This window comes from Carcharodon carcharias, chromosome 11, assembly GCF_017639515.1.
Source record: "Carcharodon carcharias isolate sCarCar2 chromosome 11, sCarCar2.pri, whole genome shotgun sequence".
Taxonomy (NCBI): domain Eukaryota; kingdom Metazoa; phylum Chordata; class Chondrichthyes; order Lamniformes; family Lamnidae; genus Carcharodon; species Carcharodon carcharias.
Genome location: NC_054477.1, coordinates 138600119 through 138620729, shown reverse-complemented (window position 1 = coordinate 138620729; position 20611 = coordinate 138600119).

The window sequence follows — 20611 nt, the reverse complement described above, 5'->3', positions numbered from 1 at the left end:
TGCAATCTTCACCTATTGTTATTTTCAATCATGCCATCTTCAGCCAACGTCCTCTTCAAAAATCTACTTATCTGCCACTTTACACTCCATTTGATTCCATTAACATAACTATCAGCATAGATCCCTTTCCATATTCATTTTCTAAATAGATTGTCTCAATTTCAACTCAGCTTTTACCCTATCCTTGCCTGTAGGTTCAAAAATTGCCACTCATTTATTTTCCTGCTTTCCATCAAGTGCGATATCATTGGCCCACTATCACCTCGGGTAGCAAAAGTGAAAAGTATAAAATGAGAGTCCATGAAATTAGAAATGGATAAAAAAAAATGAATAAATAACTTAATTCAAAAACATTTTTCTCTTTTCTGTGCCATCCATCATTCTTCCATTGGAAAGGCACGACATGCGGCCGAGTTTTTGCTTTGGGCAAAATTGTCAATCTAGGCACAAATTGTGCTCGTTTTAGCATACAAATTAGGAGCTGGAGTAGGCCACTCAGCCCCTTGAGCCTCTTTCTTTTCTCAAGTACTGCTCAAAATCCTTTGCATATTGATCAGCTATGAACCTGCACACTTGTGCAGTGTTTTGGAGCATAATTATTTTTTAAAAATAATAATTTTGCATTCAAATGTTTACCTCAATGTATTTAATAGTGGCATCCTGGCGCAGTTTTATTAATAGAGCTGAAAATGGGTCTATCCCAAAAAATTAGTATGTTTAATCAGAGCATCTATATGCCACAAAGTAACTGAAAATGACTTTAAAATCTATACAGACCCATTTATTAGTTGCATTAGTGTACAGCTGCCAGTTTCTTAGTAAATTAGAAAACTATCCCAAAAGAGTGCAGAAACTTGATGAGCGTTGAACTGTAGCAACTGAGGATAGAGCCCCTCCTGCTGTCTATCAGGGGTTGCGTGATGTTCTGGGAGGCTGTGACCAATAAGACCTAAGCACGGGCAATCGGGAGGGTGGGGCTTCCTGACAAGAGCCCTGATCGAGCATGTAGCACCTGAAAAGCTCTCTGTAATAAAGTTTATCTGTTTCTTGTTGAAACTGTCCGCTCTGGCGAGTGATTGCATGAAGGTAATTTGCCCTTAGAATTCTGTGGAGGTTTTGTCAATTTCACTTGCATGGAAGAAAACCAGTGCAAACTAGTGGAAACTCCTGCCCACTGAATCCTCTATCTAATTTACTTTGTTGTTGTTTACTCAGTGTATGAGAAAGGACCTGGTTGAGGGTTGTTATGATCCCCACAGAGACCAATAATGTAAAAAAACCCAACTTTCCAAATGACCCCGGTGGAAAAACCCAATGGACAAGATTTCAGGTTTTAAAACTTTTACAGTTACAATCTAACCAAAATCAATGTAAATTGAACATAAATTAACAGGCAAATTGCAGTTGACATGAACTACACATTAAATAGCAGATACAACAAAGACAGACCTCACAGGGTTACTTGGCAGTGCATTCAGCATATGTGGTACTGATGCCAGCCATGAAGTCCTTCAAAGTGCTAAACCTCATCAGATCAAATTCTAGCTCTCTTTTCTTCGTGGGTTTAGCCTGATCCCTAGCCAACAGCAGCACCAACACAAGTTCTATGGTTATGGACTTCACTAAAATGGCACATATCTGCAGGACCTCCTCAAATCTCCACAGGATGGTCATGATAACATAGGTCCACCAATGTTATCTTCAAGTAACAGACACAGCTGCAGCAACTGTGCATTTGCCAGCTGCTTGATCCAGTGTCCATCTTCTTCAGTTCGCCTATACTGCATCACTGTGACCTGCAATCTGAGCTCAACTGGCTGTGTCATTTTATCTGGTTTCAGCCAGCTTTAGTTTCTGTTTCCATTCCTGTTTAAGTTTTAGATTTCCTAGAAACGTGAAGGTTCAGTTTGACTCTCAGTTAAGTGAAGTTTCCGTTTCAGTACCAGTTAGGTTTTTTCTCAAAAAACACAAGCTTTGGAACAACAGTTGGTGCAGACAACTGCTTACAAGCTACAAATTCCATCACAGGATATATATTTCTGAGTTTTGATGCCACTTAGCAGCTCCTGCCAACTTACCAGCTGAGATTGAACTTTTATTAACCAATATACTATTGTCATCTTTTTGTAATATGATCATCAATAAATGGAATTTGGGATACGAAGCTCGATTCTGGAGTAGTAAGATGGTTCATGATAATTACATTGATTTGAGTGCCAGTGCAAAGCTAGTATCCTCATGGGAAGTCATCTCTTTTCATCTGACTTGACAATAATCCACTCCCTTTGGCCTTCTAGGGGGTTAGAGGGCATGAATAGCGAGGTAGCTCCTGATGGAGACTGGCAGAGGTAGGAGCACCATCGGGGCAGGCAGGTATGAAGGTGAGGAAAAGATGGTCAGGTAGGTGCATCACTCATGGTTAGTTAAGGTTAGTTAAGCCCTGGCATCTGAGTGAGATTCCTTGAGATTTCTGTCCTCCTCCTCCTCATATTCCTCCCTGTTATCCTCATCTGAGGAGGTTTGCAGCTCCTCCATGTTCTCGATTGATCATTCTTATCCTTTTTGCAAAGCCACGTTGTGCGAGGCACAGAAGACAATCACAATATTAGACACCCCCTGTGGTGCATATTGTAAAGCTCTGCTGGAATGGTCAAGACAGTAGAAGTGCACTTTGAGCAATTCTGTGGCCTGCCCTATGACTTCCCTTGTTGAGCATTGTAACACTCCTCCGCAGAGTTTTGGGGATGATGTACTGATATCATGAGTCACATTATGAGGGGATAGCCCTTATCACCCTGGATCTAACCTGCACTTGGGCAGTTGTCCTCAAGTTGTTGTGGAAGCTGGGAGTTTCTAAGATGTATGCGTCATGAGGGCTCCCTGGGAAGCGAGCACACACCTGCACCTGGTGGTCACCAACAACTTGAACGTGAAAGGAGTGAAACCCCTTTTGATTGTAAAATGCAACTGGCTGTTCCTCAGGACCCCTGATGATCATAGGTGTGCAGTCAATAACATCCTGTGCCTGTGGGAACTGGACAATGGCCCCAAAGCTGACTGTTCGAGTGGCCTCGTTATCAATGCCTGTTGAGAATCTGATGAATTTGTTGGCTGTTCTGGACAGGGAATTGGTCATCTTCCATATGCACCTATGTGTTGCAGCATGGGAAATGCCAGATGTGATACCCGTGGAGCCTTGAAATAAACTACTGGAGGGGAAGGTTAGGGCCGCAGTTACCTTGAGGGCAACTGGCATAGGATTCCCTCCAAAACTGAAGGGATCAGGGATTGTTAAAGGAGCACAGAGAGGTCAACAACCAGCTCCCATGAAAGCCTTAGCAGTCTCTGACATAGCCTTTCAGATATCTGGAGGTAGTTGGTGCACGTTCTGAACAAGCGCTGACACTCCAATACTCTTCAGCGATGAAGATTGTCCTACTTGTGTTCCTCCTGACCTCCACACCCCATCAGCTGATGCCGGCTGACAGCCTTGTGGCCTATATTGTGCAACCAAATCTCTCCTCTGGGGAAATCTCTCCTCCACCACTTGAGGTTTCAAAATGATTGGGTGTATGAGACCTATTGTGAATCTGCAAAGTGAACTGTGTGAAGAAGTAGGCAAAGATCTGAGTGGCTACATGGCCTTTATTCTTAGAGTAGCCTCAGTTGACCAATGGGAATGCATGACCCTCCAATGGGCCACACCCAGAACTCCACCCATCCTAGTGTCCTCTCCCACAAAAGCCTAATCTTCTGCAAGGTAAATGTTTCCTAGAAGCATTGTATCTCCAGCAAGGTAACAGTTTCTAAGTAGCCATACTGATGGAGATTAACACTTTGACTCTCCAGCTGCAGCCCATCCATCTCCACTTCTGTCACCCTCGAGCTTCCTCCCATCTCCCTTGACCCTCCCAACATCACCCTACCCTTTCCTCCAACTGTCTCGGAGCACCCTGCCATCACCCTTGACCCAGAGCCATTGACCCTCAAACTTCCGTTCCTCACCTTTGACCTTTCTGCAGTCATGCATCATTATCATGCAGTACCTGCCTTCACTTTCCCTCGACTCTCCCTGATGAACTATTGACCTATGCCCCCTGAAGCTGGAACTGCCCTGCTTTTAATTTGTGCTTCTCTGACTCTTGACGTGCTACGTGCGGTGCAGCTATTTCCTTTAGATACACTGGATTAAAGCAGAGCAACAATGGACCCTGCCCTATAAGCCACCGGAACCTGCCTCTCTTCAGACACCTATACCCCCTTGTCCAAAACATGCCAGTGCCTTGCTTTGCTGTCATTTGAATATCCAAGCACCAGCCCTGCCCTCTTGCTAGCCTAACAACTGCAGCATTTGAGGAGCTGGGTGTAACACTCTCCAGCCCCCTCCCTTGTCCTTGCCACTACCAGACCTTCCATCAACCCTGGTCTCCTCCACTGTACCACTGAGTTAGACAAAGACAAAACTTCATTTCAGATTCAAAGGTTAAACAAACTTGTATGATGCATGCCACCTTTAAGCTGAAAAGAAACAGGAGGCAAGGTTTCCCATGTGCTGTTGGCTTAATCTTGAAGGTAGGACTAAATTTGTTGTACTTCCCAATTAGTGAGTGTTCAAATGAGCTGTAAATAGATTCCGCCACCAGGTGGCGTGTTGGTCACTCCACCACTGGCAAACAGCCCACTTTTTCTCATGAACTCAACCCAGCGCTGGAAAACCAAGATTTAGGTTCATGCCATGTTTTCTGCTCTTACAAGCCCCATTAAATGCCACACACAAGCATGCGGGCACACACACACACAGGCAAACACAGACACATACACACACAAACATGCACACTTTCCTGAGCTAGATGTTACTCAGTTGCAAAATGACTGCCAACTCATAAGCAATTCTATAATTAGCCATAATACCTGAAACTAAATTCAACAGAAAGACAGATAAACTGAGATTGTGCAAAACCACCCTGAGACGAGCTGACAGACTCAGGTTATGTTATCAAATGTGCCTCACGTAACTATGTAGCTAATTTTTAATGTTAAAAGTGTGTGGGAAGATGTGCCTTTACTCTCATAACATCCAATTTATACAAAAACAGCTTTGTAGCAATCACAGCATGTCTAATGATCCACCTCGCCATGTTTAAAATAGCTTCATACTAAACTTGATTAACACAGTAAGTAAAAAACAACAGTTTGAAACTTTACTGAAGGTGACCTAACAACTCTTACTTAAATGTACTCATCCGATTTCCTACTTATAAACAAGGACAACAGCTTGTGTTTGTATTGTGCATTAAATACAGTAAAATATTCCAAGGTGCTTCATTTATTCTCATTTTCAGATCAGTGCCTAAAAATGCTTCACACAAATGCATAGTGACAGTAAGGGTTAGAAATTGGCCTGCATCCATTTTTGGGTGCTGGGGTCACTATTTGCGACCTGCCAACGCCGGTTTCCATGGAGGCAGACAGCATGTTAATGTCATGCTGCCTCCTCATTCGAGTGATTTCAGTGCGCTGGCCTGTGTGACTGGCACAGCTGGCTGACTGCAAGTACGACATGGGGGCCTAATAACATGTGGAATTTGTACGTGTAGCAGATAACTTCTAGCTCTTAAAGGCAGTCCCTCCCTCTTAATCAGAAGTCATACTGGATCACATTAGGCTGCTACTATCACTATTACTGCAATTCTGAGCAAGGGAAGTGGAACACCAGCACTGGAGGCATCCTTGATGGAGGTGGATAAAAGAAAAGAAGCCATGTTTTCATGGGGAGTCAGGAGATCCTCAAAATAAACCCTTCAAAAGGGGTGGGAATACGTGGCAAGGCAGGCCAGTGCCCTAAGGATGTGGGAGCACTGCTGGAAGAAGGTCAATGACTTCACATGTGTGGTCAAGCACATTGAAGGCATCTTCACATGCAATCTCATATCCATAGCATCAAATACCTTTCACACAGCTCAATACACCACATCCCCAACTTTCACCCACCTTGTACTCAGTACACTTGCCCAACATTCCCATATTCCATCTCGCCCGCACAAGCCTTTCAATGATGCCAGCCTCAAAATCACTTCTTACTATCTCGATATGTCTCCAGCTGTTCAGCAGTGGTACATGCCCAAAAACAGGGTGCAACAACACAACCACTGATGTTCTGCCTTCTCTCTTGCAGGACAGGGCCACCCATAACAGGATGGAACAGCAGAGAGCCAGCGAGGGGACTGGCAAGTGGAAGGGATAGTTCTCCGTGCCAGGGGCTTGCTGACACAGATCGTAGCATTGAGGGTCACAAAGACCATCTAGGATGATGCTATGTTAATGCCTTGTGCCCCTTCTCAACTCCATCCTCATCCTCATCCTGATATCCAGCATGAGGTAAAAGCTGCAGATAGGTGACCATGGGTTTCCTGCTCTTCACCACTCCACCTCCTTCCCCCACCCCCCCCAACTCTCCTGGTGATCTGGCACTCAGTTCAGATACTGGCATGAGGGCCTCAGAGGATATTATGGAAGTTAGGATCTGTAAGTGATGAGTCACCAAGAATGACCGGGCTACAGCCAGGCTGGGGAAAATGTAGTTTGTGTGCCAGCTCCCCGAAGGGTGAGGTCGCAGATGGATTCTACTGAAGGGGATTCAGGTGAGGACTTTGATAGGACCGCATACAAGAGAACTCTGAGGGACATGCACATTGAGATGCATGGTACATTAGCAGGCCTATCAGAGAGCCTGTTGTCAGTATCAAGGAGTATAGAGGACTCGAGCTCCAACATAGCACAGCGCATCATGCAGAGCTTGAAGTCTATTCTTTCCAATGTGGAGGTGATGATCAACTCCATGACAGCAATAGCAGGCCCAGCTGTGATGGACCGTCACTGTCTTATCTTCCAGTGCGATACAGGCCAAAGACACCCAGAGCTGTACAGGAAGCTCTGATGGAGGTACAGATTGCTGCCATGCAGGCTCATACTGCTGCCATCATGGCTGTGAATCCCAGTGTTCAAAGGCACATGCAATCCAGCAATTTGTCCTCCAGCTGATTACTTGAATTTTGAAAGAGCCAACCCATGAGAGTGTCAGTGGCACTATTTGGGTTTGAAATGCAATCAATTCTACATGTCATACCTGGCTTGCTGTAGTCATGTGACTGCGCAATGAGGCAGTCCCTCTGGAGGCTGCCATCTTGAGACATGTTCAGGAAAGACCTATAATGAGAAAGCACTGAAGAGGCACAGCTGTCCTTAAACCTGAAGCAGGAATCTCCTGTCCTCTCTCAGGGTGGCAGAGTTCATTCTCCCATCACTTCCACTACATCAGCTCCCTTGATGTTTCCTCAATAGCCAGGCCAGCATGCTGCTGCCTATACCAAGGTGGTGCAGTCTGAAGCCCAGGTCTGCTAAAGAGCATTCTGCAAGCCCATCCAAAGTCTCCTCACAGTGAAAATCAGCAGCCTTCCACTGGACATGTTGCAGCCACTAAAGTAACTTTGTGAAGGAGCACAGGGCCAGGCAAAGGCACTAACAAGACAAAAACTAAGGGAATGCACATGCATGAATAGTTCATTTCCGTGTGTATAATTAAATGTGTTGCTGGATAAAGATGTTAATGACAAGGTTTCTATGGGTGACCTTTATAGTTGAATGGTGGCCACACACGTAATGATAGAGCACCTTAAATGGATGGACATCACAGCTGACAAAAGTCACTGCATAGGAGAAGAAATTCAGGTCCCTTTTTCTTTCCATTTCCCAGGGTTGTGAAGGCCAATTGTAAGATCCCATTGCTCCCCTGGCTAAGATTGGTTAACTTAACACAGGCTGGTGACTGAACATATAATCTTTTTAACACTAAAATAAAAGCAAAATACTGTGGATGTCCACTGAAGCCGAATGCAAGCAAGAGGAACAGTGCCTTGACTTCTGAGTAGGCACTTTACTGCTTTCTGGACTCAATATTGAGTTCAACAATTCAGATCATTAACGTTGTCCTCCAATTTGATTTTTTTTTTCCCCAACTGCCAGTCTGCATCTTGTTCTCTTGCTTTTGCTTTCAGACAGTACTGACCCTTTTTCTACTATTGGCATATTCTGCCATTTTGCTTTCAGACAGTACTGACCTTTATTCTGCTATTAACACCTATTCTGAACCAAAGGTTTAACCATTAATGCTATCACCACCATTCCCTTTGTCTTGCATTCCATGAAATCTTTGTCATTTAATCCATCTTGCCCTCCAACTTATCCCTGCCCTTCTATTTGCACCAACTGACCCTCCCCCATTTTTCCAACAGCATAAAACCCTTCACATTTCTACCTCTCTCCAGTTCCAAAGAAGAGTCGTATTGGGATCAACACACTGGGCTGAATTTTTTGCCTGTCGGGCAGGCGGGCCCAACCCAATCTTCTGCGGGCGGGGAGCCGATCCCCACCGGAGAAGTAAGCCCTGCCACCATTTTAAGTGGGTGGGCCAATTAAGGTCCAGCGTGACGTCCACCAGGAAGTGCTATGTGCTTCCTGTGCAGGCGGGGTTGGGGGGGTGGGAGGTGGGGTGTTCCCCAAATGTGAGAGTGTGCTCTTTCACGCATGCACATGAAATAGCGCACAGCTCCCTGAGGCTAAGTGCTGCCTCAGGGAGACAGCTGAAAGGTTTTCAAACTTTAAAAATAGAAAAAACAAAAAAATCATTAACATGTCCCGCTCATGTGACAATGTCACATGAGATGGGACATGTTAATAAAGTGCACAAAAACTTTAATAAACTTTTTAAAAACCGACATGAAACCTCATGCCGCCGGTCGATGAGGTTTCATATTTTTTCAGAAGTCCTCCGGGGCTCCTGGCCTACCCGCCAGCTTTAGGTTGGAAGGTTGGATGGGCAGGTCCTTTAATTGTTTGAATTATCCTGTCAATGGCCTCAATTGAATTTTGAAAGAACCAGTTTGACATTGACAGTTCGGCGGGCGGACAGCTGATCGCGCTGTGCTCCCGCATTCCTGAAGGTTTAAATGGGGTGGGATGATGTTGGGGATTCCCCCCAACGTCATTTTTGCGTCGGCGAGTGGGCACCACCCCTTTCTCGCCAACGGAAAAATTCAGCCCATTAACTCTGTTTCTCACTCCACAAATGCTGCCAGACCTGCTGAGTTTTTCCAGCATTTTTGCTTTTATATACAATCTTTTTAATCTGTCTTTTGGTATGATCCCCAGTTGATATTACTACTGGACAAGCCAGATCCTAGGGTGGAACCAGGCTTGATATATCATTTTATTTGTTTGTTTAGATATGTGGAGAGTAACTACTGAACAGAGCCATAGGAGTCAGCTGATGAACTTTTAACAAAAGAATAAAACATTTATCAAACATGAAAAGATAAATTATATTATAATAGTCCTTCTCCCACAACTATACCTTTACAGATATATACAGATTAATAAGGATAACACAAGTTAGAAAGGCTATCTTATACTCTAATGTTCACAGTAAGTACACAGGCCATGTACATCAATAGGCAACCTGTGATCAGACGTGCCACCAAGTGACAGATGCCATTGCAAATAGATGCTAAAGATCTCTCACCAACTGCCCCCAGGCGCTTGTCACACTGTGAGCCAACCGGTCTTGCTGAACTCCATCTTTCACATGAGGGTTTCGAATCTTCACTCTCGAAGAACTTGCTTTGGAATCTTCTTCCAAACCAATGTTTTCTCTTGGATGCCTTCCACAAGGGTCCAGGGTCCTCCAGGGTCTCAAATTCCTCTCCCCTGGATCCCACATGCATTCAAGCTTCCTTCTATGCACCCTCTCTCACCAATTCAGCCATGTCAACAGAACACCACTACTTCACATGCCCATACTAAAGAGGTACAGACCATTAGCTGTCTTCTTGGGTCTTCTGGATTCTTGCAAGCCTATTTTGATTCAAGTTTGCTTTCTGCTGTTTTCCCCCTTAGCTTGGAGCCTTTCTTTGTTCCTCACACTTAACTTCACTTAACAGGACCTTTTTGAGATTCCTGTTCTTTCCCTTTGACTAGAAGATCTTCTTGGGACCTTCTCCTGTTCCACTCCCTAGTTTTGGGGACTTTCTTCTTTAGTTTTTGTAACCTACTTCCTGCAGATCCCTCTCCTGTGTCCTGCTTCCCATAGCATCTGGCTTCCAACTGGCTACCTGTCCATCTCTTATACTGCTTCTACTAGCAGCTGCTTCTAAACTTAGAAAATTATAAATGAACTCAAACTACTTTCAGCTTCTGTGTGTGTGTGTGTGGGTGGGGGGGGGGGTCTCTCTCTCTCCAGACCCCTGCTGCTAGGCAACAACACAGTTTTTTCCACTTTCTTTTAACTTCCCTTCAAGAGTCATGAAATCTCATTAAAATGCAGGCATCTTTTAAAGTGAAACTAAAACTCAGGTTTCATTGTTTTAATCCACAAAATACAGAAATACAATTAAACTTAAAGATATACCTTATTCCTAGCAGCTCCAAATAAACATATAACTTACTTAAAGCTATCTCTATTTCCTAACAGATGGCTCTTCATTCAATGTCTGAAACAGGTTAATCATATGGGGAGCACACTAGATAGGCTTGTTTGAAGCACTATGAAATTAAGATGATGTAAGAATACATGAGAAACTGGATTGTACATTATTATAATACAGAAAGAATAAATATAGAAAATGTTAGAAACATGGAGCAAATCCATAAGCATTGGTGAAGAAAAATACTGTTCATAGTTTGGATGTAGCACCATTTTCAGACTTGAGCATTAAGGCAGCACAAGCAGCTATTTGCACCTAAGGTCAGCCTAAGGTAAGTATCATATCAAAAAAAAAACTGCTGGAGTTCTACATATTCTACAGAGGTGTTTTTAGCCTACTCTTAATTCAAAATCATTCAAATGAAATGATTGGATAATTCAATCTTTAGTGATAAATGGACTATTATTGTGCATAGATTGTCTTAGAAATGAAAAATGGCAGCTGCTTGTCTGGTTCAGTGAGTTTCAGTAGTAAGGAGCTGATTTCATTAATAAGTCAGAGTTTGACTTCCAAGCTAATTAGCCCTACGAGCATTACAGCCGTAATTGTAATTCACACAGTACTTACTGGGGGAGGTTGCAGAGGTGAGCTGGTGTTCTAGTACTGTAGCTCTACATGGGGTCAGTTAACACCTCCGGAAAAGGAAGGAGAGGAAATTGTTAAGAGAAAGAAAAACAGACACTAACAAGTCAAGCTTGAGCAGCAGAGATTGCTATTCAGCATTTGGTTCTTAGGTATGTTGGCTGTACCTGACTTATGGGTCTTGATGCAGCCTGTGGGTGTCATAAGCATGTGAGTACTTATCACCCATTTTTGATATAATTTTCCCCAAGAATCAAAATATTCAATTAATTATTTTTTAAATGATTATTTTTGTGTGTCAAATATCTTTTTTATACTTCACTGTTTTCTATTTTATTGTTAAATGCTGTGACAACGCATAGCATTTCATGTTTAAGCAAATAAGTGCCACGGCTATTCTGCTATTCACTTTGTAGTTAATCATTCGCCGTCAATAGCATTATTAAAACCATTTTTCAATGTGAATAATGCCTTGAGCATCATATAAATGCTAGTTCAGTGCCTTGATTCCCGTTGTTACCTACAGACTTCAAATAAATTATAAGTGATATATGTCCTGAGTGCAATGTAAAAAGGGAATATGGTTTTTCATGTATCCATGAATTATGCACCACTAGTGTCTGTAAAAACAGCTACAACATTTAGCTTTGACAACATTGGCGCATCTCAGCCCTTAAGCTTGACTATTACCACTGCAGTTATTAACCATTTGGTTGTGTCAAGGTGTTTCTGAAGGCAGAGGGGCATGTTAGTGGGGTGGTGAAAAAGGCATATGGGACACTTGCCTTAATCAATCGAGTCATAGATTACAAAAGTAGGGAGATCATGTTGGAGTTCTATAGAATCTTGGTGAGGCCACTGCCTGCAGTTCTGATTGCTGCATTATAGGAAGGATGTGATTGCACTGGAGGTGGTGCAGAGGAGATTCAACAGGATGTTGCCTGGGATGTAACATTTAAGTTATGAAGAGTGGTTGGATAGACTTGGGTTGTTTTCGTTGGAGCAGAGAAGACTGAGGAGACGACCTGATCAAGGTATACAAGATTATGAGGGGCATGGGCAGGGTGGATAGGGAGCAGTTGTTTCCCTTAGCTGAAGGGTCAATCACAAGGGGTCATAAGCTCAAGGTGAGGGGCAGGAGGTTTAGGGGGGAAGTGAGGAAAACCTTTTTTACCCAGAGGGTGGTGATGGTCTGGAATGCACTGCCTGGGAGGGTGGTGGAGGCGGGTTGCCTCACATCCTTTAAAAAGTACCTGGATGAGCACTTGGCTTGTCATAATATTCAAGGCTATGGGCCAAGTGCTGGTAAATGGGATTAGGTAGGTAGGTCAGGTGTTTCTCACGTGTCGGTGCAGACTCGATGGGCCAAAGGGCCTCTTCTGCACTGTGATTCTGTGACTCTGTTTCAGGCCAGTGCAACTTTGCACAGGACAGTTGACCGCTACATTTCCTTATCAATAATTCCACAGCAACACAGAGGCGAACAAGAATTGTTTCAGACTGAAAGGGTCAGTGTGTAGATTGTATGGCATCCATGCATGAGATATTGTTGAGGATTTATGCACTTAATTCCCGGGGTTTAACACTCAATGTCTACACAATTTGACTGTCTTGTCTATAATTGATGTTTAATATGATACCCCTTCCACTGATTTCTCAGTAATTATAAAGACCTTTTATGATATATGGTCTGCTATGATTGTTCATTATAATCAAGTTGTCACCTAGGAACATGGCAACAGGAATGGGCCATTCAGTATCTAAAATGTATTTCTCCACTCACTTTGATTATATCTGATCTATACCTCAGTGCTATTTCGCCACCTTTGTTCCACATCCCTTGATGCCCTTACCTAATAAATGTCTATCAATCTCAATAGCATTTTAGCGGAGAAAGTTCCAGCTTTACATTACCCTTTGTGTGAAAAAATTCTTCCTGATTTCACTCCTGCATGACCGAGCTCTATTTTAAAAATTATCCCTTTTGCTCTTACTGTGCTTTCTATCTATCATGTTGAACCTCATTATCACTTTAAATACTTTGGTTAAATTGGACAAACAAGGCACGGGAATACACGATGAATGGTAGGACCCAAGGAAGTACTGAGGATCAGAGGGACCTTGGTGTGCATGTCCGCCGGTCCCTTAAGGTAACGGGTAGATAAGGTGGTTAAGAAGGTATGTGAGGTACTTGCCTTTATTAGCCGAGGCATAGAATATAAGAGCAGGGAGGTTATGCTGAAACTGTATATAATGCTGGTTAGGTCACAGCTAGAGTATTGCGTGCAGTTCAGGAATCTGCATTATAGGAAGGATGTGATTGCACTAGAGAGAGTGCAGAGGAGATTTACCAGGATGTTGCCTGGGCTGGAGAGTTTTAGTTATGAGGAGAGATTGGGTAGACTGGGGTTATTTTCCCTGGAGCAGAGGAGATTGAGGGGTGACATGATTGAGGTGTATAAAATTATGAGGGGCATAGATAGGGTAGACAGGAAGGAACTTTTCCACTTGGTGGAGGGTTCAATAACCAGGAGGCATAGATTTAAGGTAAGGGGCAGGAGGTTTAGTGGGGATGTGAGGAAGAATTTTTTCACCCAGAGGGTGGTGGGAATCTGGAACTCTCTGCCTTAAAGGATGGTAGAGGCAGAAACCCTCATAACATTTAAGAAGCATTTGGATGTGTACTTGCGATGCCATGGCATACAAGACTGTGGGCCTAGTGCTGGAAAATGGGAATAGAATAGTTAGGTACTTGTTTGACCAGTGCTGACTCGATGGGTCAAAGGACCTTTTTCTGTGCTGTAGACCTCTATGACACTAAGTTACCCCTCTACCTTATAAACACAAAAAGAGACTAAGTATGCAAATTCCCTTCAGAATTTAAACCTTTAAGCCCTGGTAACAAATCTATGCTCTTCTCTGTCCCAGGCCAATATATCTAACTTGAGGTCCTGACAAAGGTTCTATGCAACTGAAGCATCACTTCCTCACCTTTAAATTCCAGCCCTCTTGAGATCAAGACTAACATTCCATGAACATTTTTGCTTTATTCTTGTACCATGTTATTTATCTGTAGCAGTGTTAAAGGGTGAAATATACAACTCTTCTCCCATTATTCTTTTTCCAGGTCTTCAGATTCCAGGGTAAGCCAACTACACACAAAACCAGATGGTTAAAAACTCATCTTGTCACTGTGTATGGTAATGATGTAAATTCGGAGATTTATGGATATTCTATTTGGTGAATTTAGCAAGACATTAAATGTATTATTTTCATACAACCTGTTTACCAAGAATGGCAAACAGTGAAAGTCTTCCCAAATGCCTTTTTAGTTTTGTTGAAAAAAAACAATAAAATAATTCATTAACCACACACAACTGGGTTGAAACCCCTTTTAGAATTGTAAAAAAAAAGTTATGTTATTTAGATTTTCAAGGTTGTCCATGCTATTTATTTTTTTTTAATGTTATTCCTTCAAAAGACACATGTTAAGATTTTGTAAGAAATCTCAAGTTTGGTAAAGAAAACAACAATGTTACAGGAGACAGGGTAACTTTCCAGTTGAGATACTCCTAGTATAGAGTCTGGGTTGAAACAAGGGCAGAGAAAACAATGTCAAAAAAGGAGGGCTTTAAGTTGGGCACACTGACTTCCACACCTGATTGTCTGATCATCCCTTCAAATCTGGGAGAACTAACCCAATGTAAGGTGCAATAGCATTGCAGTTTTAATATGTGGCTAGTAAATCTGACATTGTGAGCTCAAATCTCATAAGATGAGTGATAAAATTAAGTTCAACGAATCTGGCAGATTTTATGAACATACAAATTAGGAGCAGGAGTAGGTCACTTGGCCCTTCAAGCCTGCTTCTCCAGTCAATAAGATCATGGCTGATCTGATTGTAACCTACCTACCCCCCAATAACCCTTCACCTCTTTGGTAATCAAGAATATCTAGCTCTGACTTAAAAAGATATTCAAAGGCCCTGCTTCCATTGCCTTTTGATAGTTCCAAAGACTCACGACCCTCTGAGAGAAAAAAAATTCTCATCTCTGTCTTAAATGAGTGACTCCTTATTTTTAAACTGTGACCCCCTTGCTGTAGATTCTCCTGCAAGAGGAAACACCCTCTCCACATCCACTCTATCAAGACCCTTCAAAATCTTAAAGGATTTGATCAAGTAACCTCTTACTCTTCTAAACTCCAATGGATGGAAGCCTAACCTCTCCAATCTTTCCTCATAAGGCAACTCGCTTATTTCTGGTATTAGCCTAGTAAACCGTCTCTGAACTGTTGCTAACGTATTAACATCTTGGACTGGCACCAGAAAAATGACGATGCAAAAACTTAACAGGTTCACCAATGTCCTTCGAGAAAGGGAGTCTGGTGCCCCGCCTTGTCCAGCCCTTGTGAATTAAGTAAACAAAAAATGCTATATGGCCTAACAAAAATGACTCAATCAGCAACTGAATTTATTTATTTGGAACCTTAACATACCTCCTGGAAACATTCCTAGAAGTTTAGGTCTGTCAGAGATATCTTCCAAGGTTCAGTGACATCAATTACTCCCATAAACCATTAGAATGTTTCCACTCTGTCTGGCCTCAATGGTGTAATCCAGGTATGAAATCATGTCCCCTTGAGTCCCCGAGTGAATATTCATGCCTTTTGAACAAGTACTTTTTCAATCTCTCCAAACACAGATTGAGCAAACATTTAGTAAGTTGTGGCTCCATATGAATATATAAGCTATTTTATTTCTAAGTTGAGAAGACAGAAAAACATTTATGATTTGATGAATTACCATGGTGTCGGCTGTGACTCAGTTGGTAGCACTCTAGCATCCAGTTTTCAATTCCCGCTCCAGGGCTTGAGTATAAAAGCCAAGGCTGACACCCCAGTGCAGTACAGAGGGTGTGCTGTACTGTTGGAGGTAGGTGCTGACTTTGAGATTTGACATTAAACTGATGCTGGATCTGCTCAATGGATGTAAAAGATCCCATGGCACTATTCTGAAGAGGAGCAGCAGAGATATCCCCAGTGTCCTGGTCAATATTGATCCCTGAATCAATGTCACAAGGAATAGATCATTATCATGTAGTGGGAGTTTGTGGGAGTTTTTTCAGCTCAAATTGGCTGCTGTGTTTCCTACACTGCGACAATAACTACACATTAAAAGTATTTCACTGTCTATTACATGCTTTACAAAGCCTGGCGGTTGTATCAAGCTTGCTTTTTAATTTAGTTAAATGAAAATAAGGTATCTTTGTCTAATGTTACAAAATAAACGACAGGCCACACTTCCCCACATTGGTGGGCCATCTAGCTTGATTTAAACAGAATTATTTCCTTGTATGATAACCTCCATGTCGTCTTGAATGTGTCAATTTAATTTACAGCTCTTCTTTCCAAATGTCTCACTGACTGTGCAGCATCCTCTTTCAAAAGCCACATTGACTGTTGGTGCTTTCTCTGCCATTTAAAAAAAATTCTGACCTTTAACAGTGAGAAAGGAACACCGATTCTTTTAGACCCCCTGCTGAGCAGCTGGGCCCAGCAACCTGCCTGACACAGTGGGCTGGGTTTTATTGGGGTTTGGTAGGTGGTGGGGGCTGCTCGATCCCCCCATTCCCCACCCCCCCAGAAGGAAAGTCGACCAGTTGCTGACACGCCAGAAAGAAGCCTGCACTACAGCCATAACGTGCTGCTGGTGAGACAGACTAGGCGCAAGCCCCACAGTGGGGGGTCGGGAGGGAGAATCCATCCATGAGAGCTACCGGACAATCTAACTTGCAGGCAGCTCTAGCAGTCCTGGCAGTGCCAGAGCTCAATACTGGATTCTGCCAGGACTGCAAGGAGGAGCAAGAAGAGCAATGGTTGCCAGAGATAGGCAAGTACCAGGCCTATAAGACAGGGAGGAATCTAAGAGCCCAGAGAGGAGGGAGATGGGGGTGGGGGGGCCAGATTTTGGAGGACAGGCTGTGAGGAATGGTGGGAGGATGGAGGAGACAGAGTAACATGCTGCAGGGGGGTGCCCCCGAAGCAGACAGCACACCCCTGAATGATGTGATTCCCTTCCCTCCCACCACTGTTTAACCCGGCCTCAAGATTTGTATTGACCACTCCCATCCACCTACCCACACCAACAGCATTGTGGCATGGTCATTGTAATATCCCGGTCAATTGACTTTGTAACAAGCTCAATTGACCTTTAATTAATTATTTAAATATGGCCAGCCAGCTGCCGATTTTGGCGGCATTCCACCTAGTGTATTATAGGGGACAGCTCCGGCATGGATAGGAAGGTGGTGAACTAGGCACCCCTCATATTTTACATGCCCCCCCCAAAACCACCAATATGCCCAGTATGGGGCTATAAAATTCAGTCCAATGGATCTAAGGAGCATATTGATTAACAAGACAAGCTAATTAATTATTTACAATTGATGGAAGCACACAAAGTTAATTTAAGTATTGCTAGAAAAAGATACATTTTTTGTTGAAGCTTTTCATCTTGCTCTCATCAGGACAATTCTCAAGGAAATGCCAATGCCAAGGGAAAGAACAAATTTATACTGTATGAGAAGGGTGTGTTGATTGGTTGGCAAGTGGACATTGATTGGTCGGGGTGTTACCATGGAGAATGCACAAGTTGCTGATGATTGACAGATAACTGCCAAGCAATGTTTGAAATTTAAACCAGGCAGCTTGACTCTGATTGGTCAAAGCATTGTCCTTGGGAATGAACCAGTGAGTGGCTGTCACTTATTTTGTTTAGCTGAAACAGACACAGTGTATGTAAAACAAAAACAGAATTACCTGGAAAAACTCAGCAGGTCTGGCAGCATCGGCGGAGAAGAAAAGAGTTGACGTTTCGAGTCCTCATGACCCTTCGACAGAACTTGAGTTCGAGTCCAGGAAAGAGCTGAAATATAAGCTGGTTTAAGGTGTGTGTGTGGGGGGCGGAGAGATAGAGAGACAGAGAGGTGGAGGGGGTTGGTGTGGTTCAGTGGACAGTGTATGTACATGTTCTTTCCAATTGCAAAGAACAGGGCCCTGTGTATTAATGTATGTAGCTTCCAATACACGCAAATGTGTCACGTTGTTAGCCTGACTGACAATCTTAAATTGATTGTCAGTGTAATTCTAAGCACACTGAGGATTATTTAGCACACTTGCACAGATCAACCTGTGTCCCCACACACACCTTGGGATATACCCCCTTCCCCAGTAATGCCCTAGCCTGCAGCCTCTCCGCTTGCCTGAGGCCACTTCTCCCTCTTCCCCAAGTAAATCCTAGCCCTGCAGCTGTTGAAAAGCCACCCTTGCCTTATGGCTTGCCTCATAAATAGAGACCTGCCTGCGATCCCCCCTAAAAGTGATGTGGTGCTGCCTGCGTAGCCTAGCACTGATGACCGTGAGTGCTGCCTGAAGCAAAGTAGGCAAAGAACCCTCAAAGTCCCAAGCAAAGTGCAGCTCACCAGGTGCACATCGCTTATATTCAGTTGTGAAACACATCAGCGTGCCCGGATGATTCAGCATGGGGGGTGGGGTGGGTGATTCTGGTGAGCATGGCTTATAATAATATGCAGATATACTAAAATGAAGTCCCTGGGAGCGGGACAGACAGTCCACCATCGACCGGCAGAGTGGATGATCACAAAGTAGTTTCACAAAGTCGTGAAACCGATTTTTGGCCTGCCCGCCATATTGTCCACTCACGACTGTCATGATGCCCGATGCCAATGAGCACAGAACATTCCATCCACAGTGTGGCTTTAGACCTTTCAGAAGAACCTTTGACATGTCATTTGCTGGCAGGAAAATCCAAGAAAAATGTCGAGAACAAAACCAGACACACACCATTGCATTCATCAACCTGACCAAAGCATCAGACTCACTAAATTGCGAAGCTCTGTGGATCATGCTCTAAAGATTTGGATGTCCAAGAAACTTTCTCATAATCCTGCAACTGCTCCATGATGATATAACTTTGCCTGTCTTGAGTGGAAGATCTGAAACAGATGGTGAGCATGGTACAGTGTTTACAAGGGATTGTTGGGGCGTACAGGAAGAAATGCAGAGAGGATTGCTCATACTGAAGTCTGCAAATTAATGGTTCTGAAAATAATTCTTTATTGGTAGGCAGCTATACTGGTCATTCTGGGAGGGGTAACATTTATTGACTAGAGGGTAGAACTCCTATAGAAGATCTGGCCTATCAGAGACTCTCTTTCCCATGTTAGGTCTAAGGGGAGAAGGGGAAAGGCTTGATAGTTGTATCTCCAGGATGACACCCACTTCTGTCCAGCAACAATGAGGTATTGCGGGTGTCTGCATGCATGCATGCACATGAGTGTGTGTTTGTGCGTATGCGTGTATGTGCACACGTGTGTACATGTGTGTGTGTATGCATGTGTATGCATGTGTGTGTGTGTGTGTGTGTGTGTGTGTGTGCACATGCATGTATATGGTTAATGATGCATGGCGTTGATGAGCAAGTCTCTATTTTCAGTCATGGGTTTTCCTGGGAGGCTAGGTACCAAGCTGCAATTACATGAATTGAAATTGATCAGAAAACGCATCTAAAATTTGGATGGTAAAGGTACTAATCTTTTGGAAGCTATAGATGCTTGAGGTATATTCGCAGCTACTTCTGAAACAGAGGAAATTCCAGGTGTAAGAGTCCAGCACGTACATCAATTTTTTGGGTTGGTACATTAAAGGGTTGATTCCAAAGCAGAGAGAGGTGGCAGGGCAGCTAATTATATTTATTGCTTTTACACTGCCCAGACACACTGATTGGGGTGGGTTGGAGGAGTGGATGGTAGGGGTGGTCAGTGCATAAAAAATGGCAAGTTTAGCTGTGACATATACACGTCAAACCCTGATCTTGCAAAGGAGTAGAACTCCCATATTCCTGTATGGCTTCCTATGTGAGAGATATTCTCACATAACTTCTCATATTATTTGATGCTTTGGAAGATTTTTGTTCTGTTTTGAATGATCTTTTTGATTAGAGTGTCAATATCTTTGGCCGTGTTTCCTTGCTATAGGGGAATTACTTCTCGCAATCAAATAAAATGCCTGACATGCCTATATATCAGCAGAAAGTGTGCTACCAGAACTCTGTCCATTTTACCAAACTGTAAATCATAAATAACTAATTCTAACCACAAAAGAAAATAAATTATTTGTAGCCAGCTGTTCTAACACAGAGATGTGATGCTGCCACACTTTGGTCTACATCAGACAAAGAAGTATAGTTTGTTAAACTCCTTAAAAGGCCAGATTCCACTGAGAGACATGTTTATCAAAACTTTGCGCAGAAACTCGACAAAATTTGCATTGCATTCCTGTTGTGTCACAACTCCATCTACTGGTTCATTCAGCTGGATTATCACTTCAATTAAAGAATTCCCAGCAGAGATCTGAGCTGGTATGCTGCAGTAAATGAAATTCAACATTTCAAGGATTTTCTTCTGAATAAA